Raw genomic sequence first — 20,997 nt, forward strand, 5'->3', positions numbered from 1 at the left:
ATTAGACTCAGGAAATCCAGAAACCCGTATCCGAGGGAAGGCTGACGTGAACCTCCAAGGAGGTGGGGCAGATGGCGGGTGGTCACTGTGGACCAATTCTCCTAAAGTTCTTTGTGCGATCCCATTTCTCCATTCATAATTAAATGATGGTGCCACTCAGGAATCTGGTGCTTGGCAAGTGCTTGGATTTCAGCATAAGAAACCTCAGGGAAGGACAGCATCTCCTACAACACACATGCTTCTCTTCATCTGCGTCTGGGGATGAGCTCCTCTCCAGTTGATTCTGCTGAGATCCCCTCCCAGGGGGAGAAGACGGGAAAACCCTGAAAACGCTTGTCCAACTCTGACACAGTGCCCAGTGCTTTCCTGCCCCTAGCACTTGTCACTCTCCCTCCAGCCCAAGGGTCTATGAAAATGCCACACCTTTTGTTTGGGGTTTCCTCAACAGTGAGACCAAGCCCACATTTGTGTTCACCCGATCCGTGATCTGTACAACATCCCAGGTGATGAGGAATAGAACGGGGTGGGGGGTGGGGGAGTCAGAACTTCTGCGGCTAAGGCTCTTGCTTGTGCCACCACAGTAAGTCATTATAGGCTTAACTCTTTCATTTTTGACTTGAGGCTTTGTCTGCTACTCTGACACCTGGCAACTCAGATGGATGTCTCTCCCCAAGGTCAGCTCAGCTCCTGCCAGGAGAAACACATGAACTGTCCTGGGCCGTGGGGATGAAGAGACGGTGAAATGAGTTCCATGATGGGACTGTGAAAAGGGATGAAGCATCACGTGGGCTGGCAGAGGGTGCAGGCACAGGGAACGCAGACTTTTGAGACTGTCAAGAACTGCCGGCAGAGGGATTAGAAAAACACCATGACGGACATGGGTCACGGGCACAGGGGTTGTGCCCTGAGGACATGGGCGTGGCGATACTGGAGAACAGATTTGGGCTGCGGGCACATGGGGTGGAGGCCCCGGAGGGCACACACGGCCGGCAGGCACAGGATTTGAGGAGACAAGAGGGAAGACGTACGACTCAACTAAATTAGTGCTTAGGCGTCCATTTAGAGACTGACATGGACACGGCTGAATACAGGCAAGACTCAGATCCGTCATGTCGGTTTCCTTCTCAGAAAGTAAGAAAAAAAAAAAATACAAACGCTGGAATAATACAGAAGTAAGAACATAATAAAGAGGATAAAATAATGACACAGAAAGAGACAATATGAAAATAAACAAGGGGGAAGTTGTTATGGTTAATAATAATATTCATAAACCGGTAGCAAACGTGCTAAGGAACAGAAATGGAGAGTAAACCAAACTACTGATACTAGGCAGTCCGGATATTCTCTACAGAGCCTACAGACATGGACAAGACCAGGACACATTCTGCCCATAACCAGCCCACTTCCCTGCAGGGTCCCTCTCATGGAGCACCGCTTCTTCCCAGGCCACAAGCCCAGGATCCCCACGTAAATGCGCAGTGAAAGGGCACACCCTTGCCAAGTTCCCCCATATCATGTTAAAATCTATCTACAACATGACTCTTTGATATACATACATATATACTGTGATGGATTCCCACAGTCAAGCTAATTAACACACAGACCACCAGTTGGAAATCCGAGGAGAACTTTTGACTTCCCCAAAACTGAGCTACTAATAGCCTAGTGTTGCCTGGAAGCCTTCCCGATAACATAATCGGTCAGTTATCACGTATTTGTAGGGTATGTGTGTTACACACTGTATTTTTACAACGAAGTAAGCTAGAGAAAAGAAATTGATATTGAGAAAACATAAGGAAAATATACTTACAACGTTTTACCGTATTGAAAAAAAGCCACGAATAAGTGGTCCCATGCAATTCAAACCTGTGTTGTTCAAGGGTCGACTGTGTGTACACACATACGTACACACATACATAGGTACATACACGTTTGCGTGTACGTGTGGGGTCTCCTCCCACAGCATCCAAACAGGCCTGTGCTTGTCTACGCAACCAAGAAGACATCTACCCTGGGCCCTATTCTCACAAGTCAGCTGCCGGGAAAGAAACCTGGTATGAGACCCATGCGCCCTACAGGGTCTCCCATCAAAAAACCTGAACTGAGCTTCACCTCACTTCAGGGACAAAAAAATAAGACAGGAAGTGGCTGTCACTGATGCCCTTCTGCCAGCATCCAAGCACTTTGGCCAGGATCCTGCCCTCATCATCATGCTGACACACAACAGGCCTCAAGTTTGCTCCCGTGACGTTCCCCTGGCTGCCTCTAAACCACATAGCCTGAGCCAGTCCTAACCCAACAGACACAAATCAAGTGTCATAATATGCCCTCAACACTGAACTCCCATCCTGCTGCATGTATACGGGACCCAGGACTCTAAGCTCAGCCTCGAGGCATCCGGCAAGAGATTTGACCAGATGCCCGTCCAGACGCGCCTTAAGCCCCCAAATAAAGTAAGACACATTCCATGCCAGATCACCCAGGAGAGCACTCAGAGACCTGATCTGGAGGCTGTCCAGACTCTCCAGTTTCTGTCCACTACAAATGGACTTGGACCAAAAGCAACACCCCACATGACCAGGAAGACACCAGCCCAGGTCCTGATCACTGACCTCTGGCCTCCAGGCAACAAGGCCTCCCCTTGAATGCTGTCTATACCTGTACCGTGCCTCCTCCTCCTCCTTCACCACCCAGCCATGTTCTTGGCCGTCCCTCAGGATGGTCTTCACTGGATAAGACAACGGTTAATGGAGCTCCAGATTCAATGGCGCCTCTCATTCCATCCTCCTGGGAAGCAGGAGCCCTCAGTTTCTTGTTTGCAGACACTGTCCCTCTGTCCCCTCGAGGGTCCTCTGTGAAGACCTCTGGTCTCCTCTCTGAGAAGGACTGGGAGCGAGTGACTCGAGGGGACTGTGAGCGAGTTGACAGGAGGAAGATCTACGAACAGCTGTTTCTGGTTGTCCAGTGCTTCCTCAGCTGCGGTACGTGTGCAAATGGCGGAACACTGCAGATGATGCTTGGGGGACACGCACACAGACACTGCATATTTAGTCACGTAAACTTAAATCGTATGTATGTAAACGGAACTTATTAAACTGGCATATAAATTATTTTTAAATTAATGAATTTTATTAAAAATGAGTCAAGTTGTGTGAGTAGGGTTTAAGCTGTAATGTAAAGAGAACACTATGAAATTCACCTGCATGGGGTCTGCAAATGATTAAATTTTGATACAATCTGGGAAAAGGACCCATCTATATGGTGTGCATCTTTTCAGCAGTGTCCTCTCCAGAGACAAGAGTTTTTGACTCTGCTGAAGTGTTTCAGTGGAAACCATGGTGGGGAATACTCTACTGTCTGGTACATTTTGATTATTAAACACCATTGAAACTGTGTCTTTTAAAAGTTATTTCACTATCAATAAAATTCTTACAAATACGATACACTGTACAAGTATTTTAACTTTGAAGCATTGGAGATCATTTTGTAAATCATTTTCATTCATCAAAGTTTATTTATCTGAGAATAAAAAGGAGCTTGGTAGGACCTGTGTCTTATTAAAAACACTAAACCTTAGGCACAATTCAGCCCCAAGGCATCAAGATACGCATATAAACAATATCCCTAAGTGGATCTTACGTATATTAAATTGTGAAAAGCACTGTGTGCAAACCGACTGGCAGTTTTTCTCAAATTGCAAACAGTTGTTGGGTTTTAAAACTTTTTGTTCCCTAGGCACTGCCCTAAAGATACCAATCATTTGTTGTTGGTTTGTTTGTTGGTTTGTTTTGAGGCCTGGGCCTTGAGGTTTGAAGTCTCCACATGACGGTTACGGGCAGCAAAATTGGAGAACCACTGGAGTTGGTGGTGAAAATACTGCAGCACACGCATGCTGTCTATATTTTCTAACTTTGGAAAATCCCTAACGAGCATCAAGAAAAGTTGTATGGCTCTGGATGACAAGGATCTCCTTCTGAAGAGCAAGTAACTTCTCCTTCCTCCCTGTCTAGCACTTACCTCAAAGGTGCTTTGGTCTTTGGACGGGAATCTTGTCCATCGAGTGCAGGCTGCCTCCTGTAGAACAAGAAAACGTCCGTGAAAAACACGGGCAAAGGAAAGAAACCCAAGGCTGGACCAGCCCCAAATCCACTGTAACCCATGCAATGGTCCAGTCCCCACGTTGCTTGGGTCACGGGCTGTCTATTTTTCGCGCTAGACCGTGCTCTCGTCGTCTAAATCCTGCCTCATTACCGTTTCGCAGCTTTTCGCAAAAACAAAGTAGCATGGCTCTTCATTTCGGGCAATAATGAAAGGGTCTGGAAAAGCACAGGAAACTCCTCTCCCTTCTGCAATCTTTTAACGACCACTGGAGTTAAAGCATTTTAGGGTCTGGTTGGCTCAGTCGGTTAAGCGTCTGACTTCAGCTCAGGTCATGATCTCACGACTCATAGGTCTGAGCCCCGCATCCGGCTCTGTGCTGACAGCTCAGAGCCTGGAGCCTGCTTTGGATTCTGTGTCTCCCTCTCTCTCTCTGCCCCTCCCCCACTCACACTCTGCCTCTCTCTTTCTCAAAAATAAATAAACATTAAAAAAAAACTTGAAGGGGCGCCTGGGTGGCTCAGTCGGTTAAGCGTCCGGCTTCGGCTCAGGTCATGATCTCACGGTTTGTGACTTCCAGCCGGGTGTCCGACTCTGTGCTGACAGCTCAGAGCCTGGAGCCTGCTTCCGATTCCGTGTCTCCCTCTCTCTCTGCCCCTCCCCCACTCATGCTCTGTCTCTCTCTGCCTCAGAAATGAATAAACATTGAAAAAATTTTAACAACAAAAAACAAAAAACAAAAAAACCTTGAAATGTTCATGTAAAAGAATAGACATCCATAACAACTATGCCTGAACTACTGAAAAGCTAATGTTTCCTTAGTTAACAACAGAGTGACTTATTTCCTGAAAAATACATACTTTCAATGTCTCCATACGAGACACACAATATTCAGAAATAGAGAAAAAATCATAAATATCTCGTATATTTCAAATTATAATAATGCGAGCAAAGATATGAAAACATTAAAATACTTCAGAACGGTTCAAGCAAATTGTGGAATGCCATCATCATTCCTCATTTAGAATTCACAAGTCACCTGTACAAGTTCTTTTTCAATACATTTTTTCTTTTTTTTAGTGTATTTTTGAGAGCGCTAGAGCGAGCTATGTGTGTGCACACACAAGTGGGGCAGGGGGAGAGGGAGAAGGAGAGGAGGATGGGGAGAGACAGAGAATCTCAACCAGACTCCGCACTATCAGCACAGAGCTCCATGAGGGTATCCAACCCGCAAATGGAGAGATCATGATTATCAGCTGAAATCAAGAGGCTGAAGCTTAACCAACTGAGCCACCCAAGCACCCCATCACCTGTACAAATTCTAAACAGGATAAAGCAAATGTAGAGAAGAAAGGAGTTCCAGGCCATGTAGGAGCCCCGGGCAGTGCCTCTGCCTCCTGCGTGGACATGGAGTCTGGTTCCACAGTCTCTCAGCCTGGGCTGCCGACGGGAGGGTTGTTGGGGGGAGGGGGGGGGCGGGTGTGCTCACAAGCTGGCTTTTCCCACCGCCCCGCTCTACCTGCTCCATCCCCTCGCCCACTGGCTGTGGCCACCAATGTCCCCCTGTTCTACCCCTGGTGCCCCCGTGGCCCAGGCCACAACCGACAGCCCTTTACGCTCTTCCTGCTGGATGCCCGTGTCCACCGGGGTCCCGAGCCACCACAGACCCCCTGCTTCTCCTGCTCCACGTCCCCACCCACCAGGGTCCCCGGCGCCCACAGCCCCCCTTCTCTCATCCGCTCCACGCCCCGCCCTCCAGGGTCCCCGGGCCCCACAGCCCCCCTTCTCTCATCCGCTTGACGCCCCCTCCCACCCGGGTCCCACGCCCCCACAGCCCCCCTTCTCTCGTCCGCTCGACGCCCCACCCACCTGGGTCCCCGGTCCCCACAGCCCCCCTTCTCTCATCCGCTCGACGCCCCCTCCCACCCGGGTCCCACGCCCCCACAGCCCCCCTTCTCTCATCCGCTCCACGCCCCCTCCCACCCGGGTCTCACGCCCCCACAGCCCCCCTTCTCTCGTCCGCTCGACGCCCCACCCACCTGGGTCCCCGGTCCCCACAGCCCCCCTTCTCTCATCCGCTCGACGCCCCCTCCCACCCGGGTCCCACGCCCCCACAGCCCCCCTTCTCTCATCCGCTCCACGCCCCCTCCCACCCGGGTCTCACGCCCCCACAGCCCCCCTTCTCTCATCCGCTCGACGCCCCCGCCCATCAGGGTCCCCGACTACCAAACCCAGCTGCTCTCAACCCACTCGCAGCAAACACTTAGAAAAGGCAGTTTGTGACATAAACCCTTTCCAAGCGGTTGAGAAAGAAACATCTCAGCCCTTAGTACGTGTCCTCCTGACTGCACGCTTTGGCTTGAAAGTAGCTGAAGTACTTCACTTGCAGAACAGAAGCGGCCCGGCACACCTGCGTGGACGCCCTGAGACTCCCCGCGCCGGCCGGGACGGGACGGACCGGAAATGCCGCGCCCGGAGCGGAAGGAAGTGCCGAGACCGCACGCACGGGCCCCGCCCCCTCAGCTCACCAAGACCCACGACCCCGCGACCCCGCGACCCCGCGACCCCGCGACCCCGCGACCCCGCGACCCCGCGACCCCGCGACCCCGCGACCCCGCGACCCGGAGGCGCTCTCTGGCAAGACCGCACCTGCTCGCGAGTGTGAGCTTGTAGCCTCTGGCTGAGCTCCGCGCTTCGCGGCCCCATCCCGCCTGAGTCCTGGGCTGGGAGAGGCGAGGGTCCCGGATGCCTTGCCGCTGGTTATGCCTGCTAGGGTGTGTTTACGTTCCGGCCGGGAACACTCCCCTCGGGGGACTGTCTTGACTGTGTCCCTATGAACGCGGGGGTGGGGGCGGGACTGAGGGGACCGGGCGGGGGAGGGGGTATGGAGGGGTGACCGTCCCTGTGAGTGTGGTGACGCGCGCTGGAAAGGGAGGATGGATGGGGGAGGGGGTGGAGGAGGGGCGATGGGCCCCCGTGAACCTGAGGGCGGGGAACCGGGCGGGGGCGGGGGTGAAGAGGGGGGACGGGTCCCTGTGCACAGAGGGGTGGGCGCGCGCGGGGTCTGGGCCGGGGAGGGGGCGAAGAGGTGTGAAGGGTCCCTGTCAGCGCCGTGGTGTGCACGGGGAAGGGAGGATGGACGGCGTGGGGGTAATGAGGGGTGACAGGTTGCAGAGCATGCTGGTCCCCTGGTCTCGACAGCACACTTGGATAGCAAAGGACAGGTGAAGTGAGCAAGAAGCAGTGGGTTCGGTGAGAACAGAAGGAAAGGGCATTGGCGTAGTCACGGAGTGGGGACACTAGGAGAAGGGGAGACGGAAGGAAAGGAAGATAGGTGCCAACATCTTTACAGTTTTTTACCTTCCACATTTACTGTGTCACACTCAGGTATGAGGCGTCAACAGTTACCTGCTCTTTCTGGTGAAAATGTTCTTTGGAACTTAATTTTACACTGTTTCAGTGTGCATGTGTTAAGGATAGTGACTTTTATATTTTTAGCTTTATTTATTTTTGTGTGAGAGAGAGCGCTTTCGTGACCAAGGGACAGGCAGAGAGAGAGGGAGAGAGAGAATCTCAAGCAGGTTCCAGGCTCAGTGCAGAGCCCGAACTGAGGCTTCATCCCACGATGGGGAGATTGTGACCGGAGCTGAAATCAGGAGTTGGAAGCATAACTGACGCGGCCAGCCAGGTGCCCCTAGTTTTTATTTTTGTATAAACAGTCAAAATTCTGTTTAACCAGCTTGTATAAGAAATTTCCTTCACGTGACCTAAGTAAGTTAAGGGGGGCTCCTGGGTGGCACAGTCATTTAAACATCCAAGTTTGGCTCAGGTCATGATCTTCCTGTTCCTGGGTTCCAGCCCTGTGTCATGCTCTGTGCTGAAAGTTCAGAGACTGGAACCTGCTTCAGATCTTGTGTCACTCTCTCTCTTTCTGCCCCACTCCTGCTCGCCTTGTGTCTATTATCTCTCAAAGATAAAAACATTTAAAAATTTGAATTCAAATTTGTTGACATACAATGTAGTCTTGGCTTCAGGACTATAATCCGATGACTAATCTCTTACATATAACATCCACTGCTCATCCCAAGAAGTGCCCTCTTTAATGCCCATCAACCATTTAGGTCATCCCTCCACCCACCTTCACTCCAGCAACCCTCTGTGTTTTAGAGTCTATGATGTTTTGCCTGCCTTTCTTTGTATCTTATTTTTCCTGCCCTTCCCCTATGTTCATCTGTTTTGTTTTTTAAATTCCACTTATGAGTGAAATCTTATGATATTTATCTTTTCTGAATGACTTATTTTCCTTAGCATAATACATTCTGCCTCCATCCACATTGTTCCAAATGGCAAGATTTTATCCTTTTAGATTGCTGAGCAGTATTCCACTGTGTATATCTACCACGTCTTCTTTATCCATTCACCAATGCAGGAAAGAGCCCAAATGTCCATAGGAGCCTATAACTGGTGCAGCATTATTCAGCATGGAACATGGAAAGTCGTCATACCATTTCCAAAGGAGGAATGAAGCTGCACAATGGGGATGATGAGGCCAAACATAAGCTTGGCCCACTCCATAGGCTGGCACTTGAACCTAAAGACTAAGCCTGACCTGCACCCTAACATGCACCCTCAACTCAGCCCTCTGAGACCTCTGAGCTGCTGCAATTTCAGCGCCTGGCACCTCTTGGGACCTAACTGTAACCCTACCCAGGGCTCTGGACTTAAGGCAGCCCACCATTGAGGTCTGAGGAAAGAATGGATTTGGGGCCAAAAACCAGTGTGTTTTTCAGCATGGACGCCCGAATTTCTCCATGACATTTCCATGGCCAGGATGGAGGTGCAGGAGGGGATTCTGAGCTGCAACCTAACGCTCTCCCACACAGTCTTCTGGCTCCTGAACCCAAACTCTAAGCGTGAATTGCTGCCTACCATGCGCCCTCCACCCAACCCTCCAGGGAGATCACTGCACTGCCAGTGACTCTGCCCCTGACACCTCTGGGGATCTAACCCTAACCCTAGCTCAGGCTCTTTCTCGAAGGGGGCCCACATCCTATGACAGGGGAAAAATCTTTGGGACCTATGAGCGGTGCACAATTATTCAGCAAGGAACCCAGGAGTCGGCCATGACATTTCCAGGGTAAGAATGGAGCTGCTGAAGGGGATCCAGGACCAAAATCGAAGCCTGGAACATACCAGCCACCCCCTCGCCACACATCCTAAGGGTGTCCTACACCCTAACAGGCGCCCTCAACTCAGGCCTCCAGGGACATCACTGAACTGGTGTTACTTCATGCCCTGGCACCTCCAGGGACCTAACCCTAATCCTAGCCCAGGGCTTTCCTCACATGGCCCACCTGCTAGGTCTGAGGAAAGAACACAGCTGGGGCCCATGACTGGCGCAGGATTAATCTGCAAGGAACCCAGACACGATAACATTTCCAAGGCAGGGATGGAAGCCTGGCCCACACGATTGGCTGGCCCAATAAGCCAAAGCCCAAGACTGACCCACACCATAACACACACCCTCAATTCAGTCCTCCAGGACTGTGCTGTTAGTGGTTCAGCCCTTGGTGCCTCTCAGGACCTAACCCGAACCCTAGCCTGGATTCTGGCCCTACGGGGGGCCCACTATTGAGGTCTGGGAAAGAATGGATTTGGGACCAATGACCAACACGGAATATGTCAGCATGGAAGCCAGAATTTCACCATGACATTTCCATGGCCAGGATGGTGCTGCAGGAGGGGATCCTGCGACCTTGCCTAACCCTGGCCCACACCATCTTTTGGCTCCTGAATCCAAACCCTACGCCTGACCCACACTTGAACATGTGCCCTTCACTCAGCCCTCCCGGGAGATCACTGCACTGTTGGTGGTTCTGCCCCTGGCACTTACTTGTTGCCAAACCTACCCCTACCCATGGCTCTGGTTCGAAGGGGACCCACCTCCTAGGTCTGAGAAAAGAACAGACCACCAGGGGCCCATGCAGGGTGCCAAAATATTTAGTGAGAAACCCAGAATTGACTATGATATTTAGAGGGCATGAACAGAGCTTCAGAAGTGGATCCAGGACCCAAACCTCAGCCTGGAACACGCAATCAGCTGTCCACTGCATCCAAACCCTATGCCTGTCCCGCATCCTAACAGTTGCCCTCAATTCAGTCCTCCAGGGAGACCATTGCACTAGTGATCATGGTTCAACCCCTGAAACCTCCTGGGACCCAACCCTAACCCTAGCCACAGCTTTTTCCCTATGGGGGCCTAATTCCTAGGTCTGAGAACAGAACAGATTTGGAGCCTATAAGCGGTACAGGATTATTCACCATGGAATTTGGAAAATCGCCATGCCATTTGCAAAGCAGGGATGGAGCTGAACAAGGTGGGAATCCTGAGGTCCAACCTAAGCTTAGCCTACACCATAGGCTGGGCCTTGAACCCAAAGACTTAAGCCTGACCCGCACCCTAACATGCGCCCTACTGCAGCCCTCGGGGGAGACCACTGCATGGCTGGGGGTTCATCCCCGGGTGCCTCCTGGGACCTAACCCGTAACACTAAGCCTAACCCTAAACCCTAACCCTCCTTAGAGGAATTTCCCCATAACTGTGTACCCTCCCCCCATCTCGTATGGACCCACTCTCCAAAGAGTGATCTCATACCTGTGTCCCCTTTTGTCATCGCAGGTGTACCCTTCACCCAGAGTGATGTCCTCATAACTGTGCCCCTTCCCCTCCACTCCCTCAACCCAGTGACTCATACTTGTCACATCCCCTCATCTCAGGTGGACCTCCCTCCATAGAGAGATGTACTCATACCTATCTATGTCCTTTACACTCCTCTAAGGTGGATCCTCCCTCTGTAGTGTGATGTCCTCAAACCTGCATCCCCTTCCCTCATCTCAGTGGACCCTCCCTCCATGGAGTGATTTCCTCATACCTGCTTCCACACCCCTCATCTCAGTAGCCTGTCTCTTTAGTGATGTCCTCATACCTGTGTCCCCTCCCCTCCTCTCCCTGCACACAGTGACTCCTCATATAAGTGTCACCTCACCTCATCTCAGGTGGACCTCCCTCCACAGGGTGACTTCCTCATACCTTTTTCTCCTCCCCTCCCCAAAGCTCCCTCCACACAGTGACTCCTGTGTCCCCACTCTTTATCTCAGGTAGACACCCCAGAGTGTTGTCCTCATACTTGCATCCACTCCTTTCATCTCAGGTGGCATCCCTCCAAACAGTGACATCCTCATAACTGCTTCCCTTCCCCTCAATTCAGGTGGACCCCTTTTCCATAGACTGATGTCCTCATACCTACATACCCCAACTTCACCTCATATGGACCCACCCTCCATTGAATGATGTCCTCCTATCTGTGTCCCCTCGTCTCAGGTGAACACACCCTCCATAGTGTGATGTCCTCATACCAGCGTGCCCTCTGCTAATCTCAGGTGGACCCTCACTTGATAGACTGTATTCTCATACCTGCGTCCCCCTCTCTCCCCTCTGCTCCCTCCACACAGTGACTTTCCATACCTGTCCCCTCTCCTCATCTCAGGTGGACCCTACCTCCACTGAGGGATATCCTCATACCTTCTTTCCCTCCACTCCATTCAGGTGGATCTGCCCTCCATAGAGTGACTACTCATACCTGTGTCCCCTGACCTCATCTCAGGTGGACCCTTGTTCCATAGAGTGATGTACTCATACATGAGACCCTTCCTCTCTGAAGTGGACCTCCCTCCATAGAGTGATGTCCTCATACTTGCGTCCTCTCCCCTCATCTCAGGTGAACCTTCTCTCAAGAGGGATGTTCTGGGATGCCTGGGTGGCTCAGTTAAGTACGTGACTTAGGTCATGATCTCGCAGTTCATGGGTTCAAACTCTACATTGGGCTCTGTGCTAACAACTCAGAGCCTAAAGCCTACTTTGGATTCTGTCTCCCTCTCTCTTTGCCTCTCCCCTGCTTACACTCTGTCTCTCTCAAAAATTAAACATTTTTTTTTTTTAAATTTTAAAAAATAGAGTGATGTCCTCCACATGGGTCTACTCCCCTAATCTCAGGTGAACCGTTCCACCACACGGTGAGTGTGCATCCCTTCACCACATCTCAGGTGGACCATTGCTCCATTTAGTGACTCCTCATACCTACATCCCTTCCCCTCACCTCAGGTCGACCCTCCCTCCATAGAGTGATGTTCTCCTATCTGCATCTCTTCCTCTAATCTCAGGTGGGCCCTCCCACCTTAGAGTGGAGTCCTCCTACCTGTGTCCCCTCCTCTCAATGCAGGTGGGCCCTTTGTCCATACAGTGATGTCCTCACACCTGGGTCCCCTCCCTTCACCTCGAGTGCACCCTACATCCATTAAGTGATGTCATCATAACTGCGTCCCTTCTCCTCATTGCCAGTAGACCCTCCCTCCATAAAGTGATATTTTCACACTGGCCTCCCCTCCCCTTATCTCAGATCATGCTCCCTCCACAGGGTGATGTCCTCATACTTGCATAACTTCCTTTTATCTCAGGTGTACATACACTGATGTCCTTATAACTGCATCTTCTCCCCTCAAGTGGACCCTCCATCCATACAGTGATGTCCTTGTACCTGCCTCCTCTCCCCTCATCGCAGGTGGACCCTCCCTCCATTGAGTGAATTCCTCATACCTAAGTCCCCTCCACTCAGCTCCATTCATAGTGTGACTCCTCATAACTGCCTCATCTCCCCTACATCTCTATAGAGGTGTACCATCCTCTATAGTGTTCTGTGCTCATACCTGCCTTCGTTCCCCTAATCATTGGTGAATCCTCCCTCCATAGAGTAATGTCCTTATGCCTGGGTCAACACCGCTAATCTCTGTCGACAACCCCTTCATACAGCGATGTCCTCATACCTCTGCGTACCTTCTTCTCAGGTGGACCCCCTCCATAGAGTGATGTCCTCATAACTGCATCCCTTCCCCTCATCTCAGGTGGACCTTTCCTCCAGAGTGATGCCCTCACACTTGCGTCTCCACCTCATCACAGGTGGATGTTCCCTCCATAGAGTGATGTCCTCATACCTGTGTCCCCTCCCCTCATCTCAGGTGGACCTTCTACCATAGAGTGATATCCTCATATATTCATCACTTCCCCTCATTTCAGATGTCCATAGATTGATACCCTCTTACCTTCATCCCCTCCCCTCATCTCAGGTGGACCTTCCCTCCATAGAGTGACGTTCTCATACCTGCGTCCCTTCTCCTCATCTCCTGGTACCCTCCCTCCCAGTACCCAGTGATGTCTTTATACCACCCTAAATTACCCTCCACCTTATTGTGGACACTCCCTCCCCTGACATTGTAATTCTTCATACCTGCATCCTCCCCCCTCATCAGGTGGACCCTCTCTTCCTTCCCTGCACACAGTGACATCCTGATTCCTCTCTTCTCATGGACACTCCCTCCAACAGTGTCCCTGTGTGTTCTTCCACCCACACCCACCTTTCTTACACCTGGTACCTCCACAGGCCTAGAAGCTCCAGGTAGTACTTGCATCTGCCCTAGAGTTTTGGGATGCTCGATCTCTTACAGCTGTTGGGCTGTGAGCCTACCTATGCAGGTGTCCTGGCTCACTCACCAGCGCTTTCAGCAGCTTCATGGCCACAAGCAGTACATGGCTGTGACCACAGGGCTGGACACCAGTGCTCATAGGGAATCTCCCTTGGAGTGGTCATTCAAGGCAGGAGACATAGGGTGACTAGTGGCTGAAAATGGGCTAAGGCGCTAGGGCCTACAAGAGCTGACATGTGTCACGTCACTTCCAAGTCACAACTGTGCACAGTGAGATCACCTAATCAATTATCCAACATCTGAGAACACATCTCAGCATCTGGACAGCATTGTGCATGCCCCAGGGCCTTCCCAGCTGTGAAATCACTCCAATAAACCACAGCTGGCACTTATCAATGAGGTGGAAAATGACCTCAGAGGGCACACGGGGCCTGGATGACATGTGATCCCACATCCACACTGGTGTGACCGCAACTCTCCCAGACCTGGGGACACTCATCCATATTCCACGTGGGGAAGTCCAAACCTCCTAGACCTTGCACCTGGGGTCATCCCTCTACACTGACATGGGGGAACCTGAAATCTCCCAGAACTTGAGCCTGGGTGGTCACATGTCCACACTCACCAGGGTGAATACTCCTCTCATAGTGCCTGCACCTGGGGTCATCCAGCCATACTTACTCACAGGACCTGCAATCCTCCTTAAGCTTGAGCTGGGGTGGTCACACATCCAAACTCACCAGAGTGACCCTATCTCTCCCAGATTCTGCACCGGGGGTCACTCATCCATATTGACACAGGGTGACCCCCTAATCTCCCAGGCCCTGCAACTGGGTTCACACATCCATACTGACACAAGGGAACCACCAAATCTCACAGACATGGCAACTAGGGTCTCTCTTCATATTGATACAGGGGACCCCCAGATCTTTCAGACACTGAGATGGGGTGGTTACTCATCCACACTCGCCACAGTGACCCCACCTCTCCCAGACACTGGATAGGGTCATTCATCCATACTGACAAAGAGGAACCCTGAGATCTCCCAGACCCTGAGTGGTGGTGGTCACATGTTCACACTCATCAGGCTGACCCCACCCCTCCCAGAACCTGCACCTGGCATCACTCATCTATAATGACAAGGGGGGGCCCCAAAATCTCCCAGAGTCTAGGAGGTTGTCAAACACCTATACTGACAAAGGGTGACCCCAAAATCTCCCAGTCCCTGAGCTGTGGTCCTCACAGGTCCACACTCACCAGGGTGACCCAACCTCTTCCCGACCCTCGTATGAAGTCACACAACACTACTAACACAGGGAACTCCAAATCTCTGAGCACCTGCCTGTGTGGTCACTCATCCATACTGATACAGGGGAGCCCAAATCCCAAAACTTGCACCTGGAGTCCCTCATCCATATTGACACAGAGGGACCCCCAAATCTCCCATATCCTTAACCTGGGTCACTCATCCATAATGACAAATGGGGCCACCCAAATCTCCCAGAATAGAACTGAGGTGGTCATACATCCACACTCACCAGGGTGACCCACCTCTCCCAGAGCCTTCACCTGGAGTCCCTCATCCATACTGACACAAGAGGACCCCCAAATCTCCTAGACCTCGAGCAGGGTGGTCACATGTCCACATACACCAGGGTGACCCCACATCTCCCAGATTTTCAAATTGGATCACTCATTCATACTGACACAGAAGGACCCTTAATGTCCCAGACACTCTGCCTGAGATCACTCATCCATACTGACAAAAGAGAATCACCAACTATCCCAAAGCTTGACTTGGGATGGTCACATGCCCACACTCACCAGGTTAACCCCACCTATCTGAGAAACTGCACCTAGGGTCACTCATCCATAATGACACAGGAGGACCCTGTAATCTCCAAGCCCTTGCATCTAGGGTCACTCATCCATAACTGACAAAGGGAGACTCCTAAATCTCCCAAATCATGAGCTAGGGTCATTACACACCCACACTATCAAGGGTGACCCAGCATCTCCCCAACACACTGCCTCTGGAGTCACTAATCCATAAGGACACTGGGGGATCCCCTAATCTCCCAGACCCTCCATCTTGGTACTCATTCAATGACACTCTGGGACTCCTAATCTTCCAGACCATGCCCCTGGGGTCCCTCATCCACACTGACACAGGGCGACCCCCAAATATGCCATATCCTACCCTGGGTCCCTTATCCCTACTGACAAAGGGGGCCCCCATATCTACCAGAACTTGATCTGGGAAGGTCACAGGTCCATACTTATCAAGGTCATCAGGGTGACCCCACCTTTCCCAGACCCTGCACCTGTGGACACTCATTGACTCTGATAAAGGGGGACTTCCAAATCTTCCAGACCCTGGCACCTGGTGTCAATAATCCACACTAACAGAGAATAACTCCCATTTCTCTAAGACCTTGATCTGGGGTGGTCACATGTTCACACTCACCAGAGTGACCCCACCTCTCCCAGGCCCTGCACTTGGGGTCACTCAACCATACTGACAAAGGGGGACCACCAAATTTCCAGACCTAGAGCTGCAGTGGTCGTATGTCCACACTCACCAGGGTGACTCCATGTCTCTCAGATCCTGAACCTGTGATAAAAATTCATACTGATATAGGGCTCCCCCAAATCTACCAAACACTGCAAATGGTGTTACCCACCCATGTTGACACAGGAGGACCCCCGAATCTCCCACATACTTATAGGGGGTGGTCATACATCTTCTCTCACCAGGGTGACCCCACATATTGCAGACACTCCACCTGGGGTCACTCATCCATAATGACAAAGGGGGACCTCCAAATCTCCCAGACCTACAACTGTAGTCATTCACCCATAATGACATGGGGGAATGCCCAATCTCCCAGACCCTGAACCTGGGGTCACTCATCTATACGGCTTCAGAGGGACCCCCCAAATCTCCCAGATCATTAAAGTGAGTTACTCATCCATACTAACAAAGAGGGATGCCCCAAACTCCCAGAACTTGAGCTGGGGTTATCACACACCCACAATCACCAGGGTGACCCACCTCTTCCAGAGTTTTCACCTGGGGTCACTCATCCATACTGATAGGGGGACCCCCAAAATTCTCATACCCTGAACCTGGGGTCACTCATCCATACTGACACAGAAGGAACACCAAATCTCTCAGACACTGCACGTGGGATCACTCATCCATACTAACAGACAAGGACCCACAAATCTCCCAGGCTATGAGCAAGGTGGTCACACATCCACATGCACCAGTGTCACCTCACCTCTCCCCAACCCAGTAGCTGAGGTCACTCATCCATATTGACACAGGGGTACGCCAGAATGTCCCAGACTCTGCACCTGGGGTACTCATACATATTTACATATGAGTACAGCCTAATCTCCAAGACCCTGAGCTGGTGTGGTTCACACATCCACACTCACCAGGGTGAACTCACCTCTCCCAGAGCCTACACTTGGGGCAACTCATTCATACTTACACAGGGTGACCACCAAATTTCCCAGACCCTATACCCTGTACCACTGAACCAAAGTGACACAGGAGACCCCCAAATCTCTGAGACTGTGCCCCTTGGGTCACTTATCCATAGTGACACAAAGGGAGCCACATATTATCCCAGACACGGCATCTGGGGTCACTCATCCAGCCTAGCACAGAAGGACTCCCAAATTTCCCAGACACTGAGATGGGGTAGTCACATGTCTACACACAAGGGTGAACCCACCATTCTGCCACGGGGGTCATTCATCCATACCGACACAGGGAGATCCACAAGTATCACAGACCTTGCACCTGGGGTCACTCACTCTTTCTGACAAAGGGGGACCCCCAAATCTGCCAGACCCTGAGCTGGGGTGGTCACACATCCGCACTCACCAGGGTGACCCAAACTCTCCCATTCCCTGTACCTGGAGTAAATTATTCAACTTTACACATGGGACCCCCAAATCTCCCAGACACTTTAGCTGGAGTCACTTATCCATACTGACACAAAAGGACCCCCAAATCTCACAGGCCCTGAGTAGATGTGATCACATGTCCGCACTCACCAGGGTAACCCAACGTCTCCCAGATCCTGCACCTGGTGTAACACATTTGTACTGACCCGGGGGACCCCCCAGTCTCCAAGATCCTGATTTGGGGTGCTCACACATCTACACTCACCACGGTGACCTCATCTTTCCCAGACACCGCACCTGGGGTCACTCATTCATACTGAAAGAGGAGACCCTAAAATATCACAGAACTTGAGTTGGGGTGGTCACACAGTGACACTCACCAGAGTGCCCCACCTCTCACAGACCTTGCACCTGGGATAACTCATTCATACTGACACAGGGGGACCACCAAATCTCCCAACTCTGAGCTGGGGTGGTCACACATCTAAACTCACCAGGGTGACCCTACATCTCCAGGACACTGCAACTGCAACCAATCATTTATACTTACACAGGGGATCCCCAAAACTCCCAAAACCTGTGCTAGAGTGGTAAAACGTCCACACTTAACCAAGGTGACCCCACCTCTCCCAGAATCTGCACCAAGGATCACATCCATACTGAAATGGGGGGACCCCCAAACCTCCCAGACCTACATCTAGGGTCACTCAACCATAATAACAAACAGGGAGCCTTAATCTTCCAGACCCTGATCTGGGATGTCACATGTCCACACTCACCAGGGTGACCCCCATCTTTCCTAGACCCTGTAACTCCTGTCATTCATCCATACTGAAACAGAGGGGCCTGCGTATCTCCCAGACACTCCACCTGGGGTCACTCATTAGTACTTACACAGGGGGACCCCCAAAACTGCCAGGCCCTGAGAATGGGTGGTCACCCCTTCACACTCACCAGGGTGATCCCACCTCTCCCAGACTCTGCACCTGGTGTCACTCAAACATGCTGATAAAGTGGGCCTCCCGAATTTGCACACCATGAACTCAGGTGGACACACGTTCATATTCACCAGGGTGACCCCACCTCTACCAGATGCTGCACCTAGGGTCACTCATCCATACTGACACAGGGAGACCCCCAAATCTTCCAGACCCCTAGGTAGGGTGGTCACAGTTACACACACCATGGTGACCTCTACTGTACCAAGTGCCTCACCTGTGGTCACTAATTCATGCTAGAACAGTGGACCCCCAAACCTCAGTAAACCTGAGCTGGAGTGGTTACACATCCACAGGCACCAGGGTGGCCCCACTTGTCCCAGAACGTGCACCTGGGGTCACTCATCTAAACTGACACAGAGGGACCCCCAATTTCCCAGATGCTTCAATTGGGCTCACTCACCCATAATGACAAGGGAGACCCCCCCAAGTCTCCCTGATGCTGCACCTGACTTCACTCACCCATACTGACACAGGAGGGCTCCCAAATCTCCCAGATCATGAGCTGAGGTGGTCACAGGTCCACACTTACTAGGGTGACCCAACCTCTCCCAGACACCACAACTGGGGACACTCATCCATAGTGTCACACAGGGACTCACAAATGTCTCAGACACTGCACCTGTGGTCACTAAACCATCCTGACACAGGAGGACCCCCAAATCTCCCTGACCCTGAGCTGGGGAGGTCACACGTCCACACTTACCAGAGTGACCCCATATCTCCCAGACCCTGCACGTAGGATCATTCATCCTTATTGACAGAGGGGGACCCAAGTTCCCCAGACCCTGAGCTGGGGTGATCACACGTCCACATTCACCCTGCATCTGGGACCATCATCCATACCGACACAGGGAGACCCCCAGATGTCCCAGACACTGCACCTGTGGTCACAAAGTCTGCAGGAGACCCCAAAGGAAGGTGAACCCCATAGGGAGTTCAAAGCTGGAGGTGCTAACCCAGAAGGTGGGTCCAGGGCAGCTTGCAGACCCAGGGTGCCCAGGGGATGTCTGTGGAGCAGGTGCCCACCTGACATTGTGCCCCATGTGCTCTGCTAATACCCCATGCTGTTATCCCCATGTGCAGCCCTCTATACCCCTGCAAGTTCCCATCTTTGCAGTGCTGCATTTGGGACACCTCTGCCTTGTGCACAGAGACCCCTATGCCCTGCATCCATCCCCCATGCACCAGGCCCCCACACCTCACTGTCCTCCCAGCCCCCACCATGTGCCAAGACCCCCGTGCACCTCACACCCTCGCCAGGACCCATGACCACACTTGGGGTCTTAGCAAGGCTACCCAAACAAGGCAGTCTCAGTTGTGCACCCCAGACCTCAAAGCACTAAAATCTGAACATAGGCCATGGTTGTGCAACTCCCCATACTGAGGTTAAACCATGTGTCTAACCAATTCCAAGGCCTGTTCTCAATCTCCAAACTTTCAGTGCACTTTGTGAGGAAAACCTCTGTACGCCTTCACTGTTAAGATGATTTGGACTTGTGAGATGTTAGGGAATTAATGATATGAGGGTCACCTACAGAGTCACCAACTTCCGTGACACGTGCAGCTGTTGTGCTGGAGCCAGCTTCCCAGGGCTCTAGAACAGTCTCTGTTCTAACTCATGTCCACGCAGGATTTAAAGAGCTATAGAAACCCTTTGTGGTCATTTCAACTGTGATCATCAAAACGACGTTTAGAGGCTAATGCACAGAGGACATGGTCAAATGTAAAGGTACCAGGATAGACAACATAGAGAACACAATCAGGACTAAATGCCCAGTGTAGACCGAACACTGGCCTACATGACACATTGTAGACAGAACACACACGTCTAAATGTCCCAGTGTAGACAGCGCTGGGCAGGTCTACATATATTCAGTGTAGACAGAGCATGGCCAGGTCTAAATATACTGAATAGAGAGAACACAATCAGGTCTACAAGTCTTGTGAAGACAGAACATAGTCAGAACTAAATGTCCCAGTGTAGACAGGACACGGTGGGCTCTCCATGTACCATGTCTGCAGAACGTGGTCAGGTAAGCGAGCCTAGCACTGCTCTCTCAAGGAGCACATGGTTCCTCTTAGATGATCAGGGAGCTCACCGTGAGCTGGGAAGGAGGATATAAACTACACTGAGGTTCAACCCACACACACCCTCACCAGGAAAATACACAGAACCATCCCATTTTTAAACATTTCAAAGTATTACCAATGTCTCTGGCCACCTGATGGTCAGGATCCAGGGGGACGCCAGAAACTTGCAGTAGCACAGACCGGGCTCCTGCACAGAGAGGTGGCTGTGATGTGAAGTGTTCCCACCTGCTGCATGTACTGGGCACTCAGCAGGGACCGGCCCAGGCTGGCCCAGCACGGGGCACCAGGTGCTGGTGTCCATCCACCCTGGGGGCCAGGGCCTATGACTGCTTGGGGCAGCCAAAAGCAT

General features: G+C 51.7%; 2 long non-coding RNA genes across 10 annotated transcripts in view; one reads left to right on the forward strand and one right to left on the reverse strand.

Moving 5' to 3' along the window:
* Window positions 1–1,165: 1,165 nt before the first annotated feature.
* Window positions 1,166–20,997, reverse strand: part of LOC109261445 (uncharacterized) — a 31,190-nt gene continuing 11,358 nt past the window's right edge. For 8 of the 9 annotated variants that reach the window (XR_008421506.1, XR_002077379.2, XR_008421509.1 and 5 more), the window contains 2 exons: window positions 4,018–4,074; window positions 1,166–3,016 (listed from right to left, as the gene is read on the reverse strand). This is a non-coding gene — a long non-coding RNA (uncharacterized LOC109261445). Of the gene's footprint in view, window positions 3,017–4,017; window positions 4,075–6,747; window positions 6,930–20,997 lie in introns of all 9 variants that reach the window. The other variant, XR_008421508.1, reaches the window with a different exon arrangement.
* Window positions 6,767–9,608, forward strand: LOC128776470 (uncharacterized). The gene is made up of 2 exons (XR_008421516.1): window positions 6,767–6,872; window positions 8,528–9,608. It is a non-coding gene; the product is annotated as an uncharacterized LOC128776470 (long non-coding RNA).

This window comes from Panthera pardus, unplaced genomic scaffold (genome assembly GCF_024362965.1).
Source record: "Panthera pardus isolate Hobbes unplaced genomic scaffold, ASM2436296v1 HiC_scaffold_13, whole genome shotgun sequence".
Classification (NCBI taxonomy): Eukaryota; Metazoa; Chordata; class Mammalia; order Carnivora; family Felidae; genus Panthera; species Panthera pardus.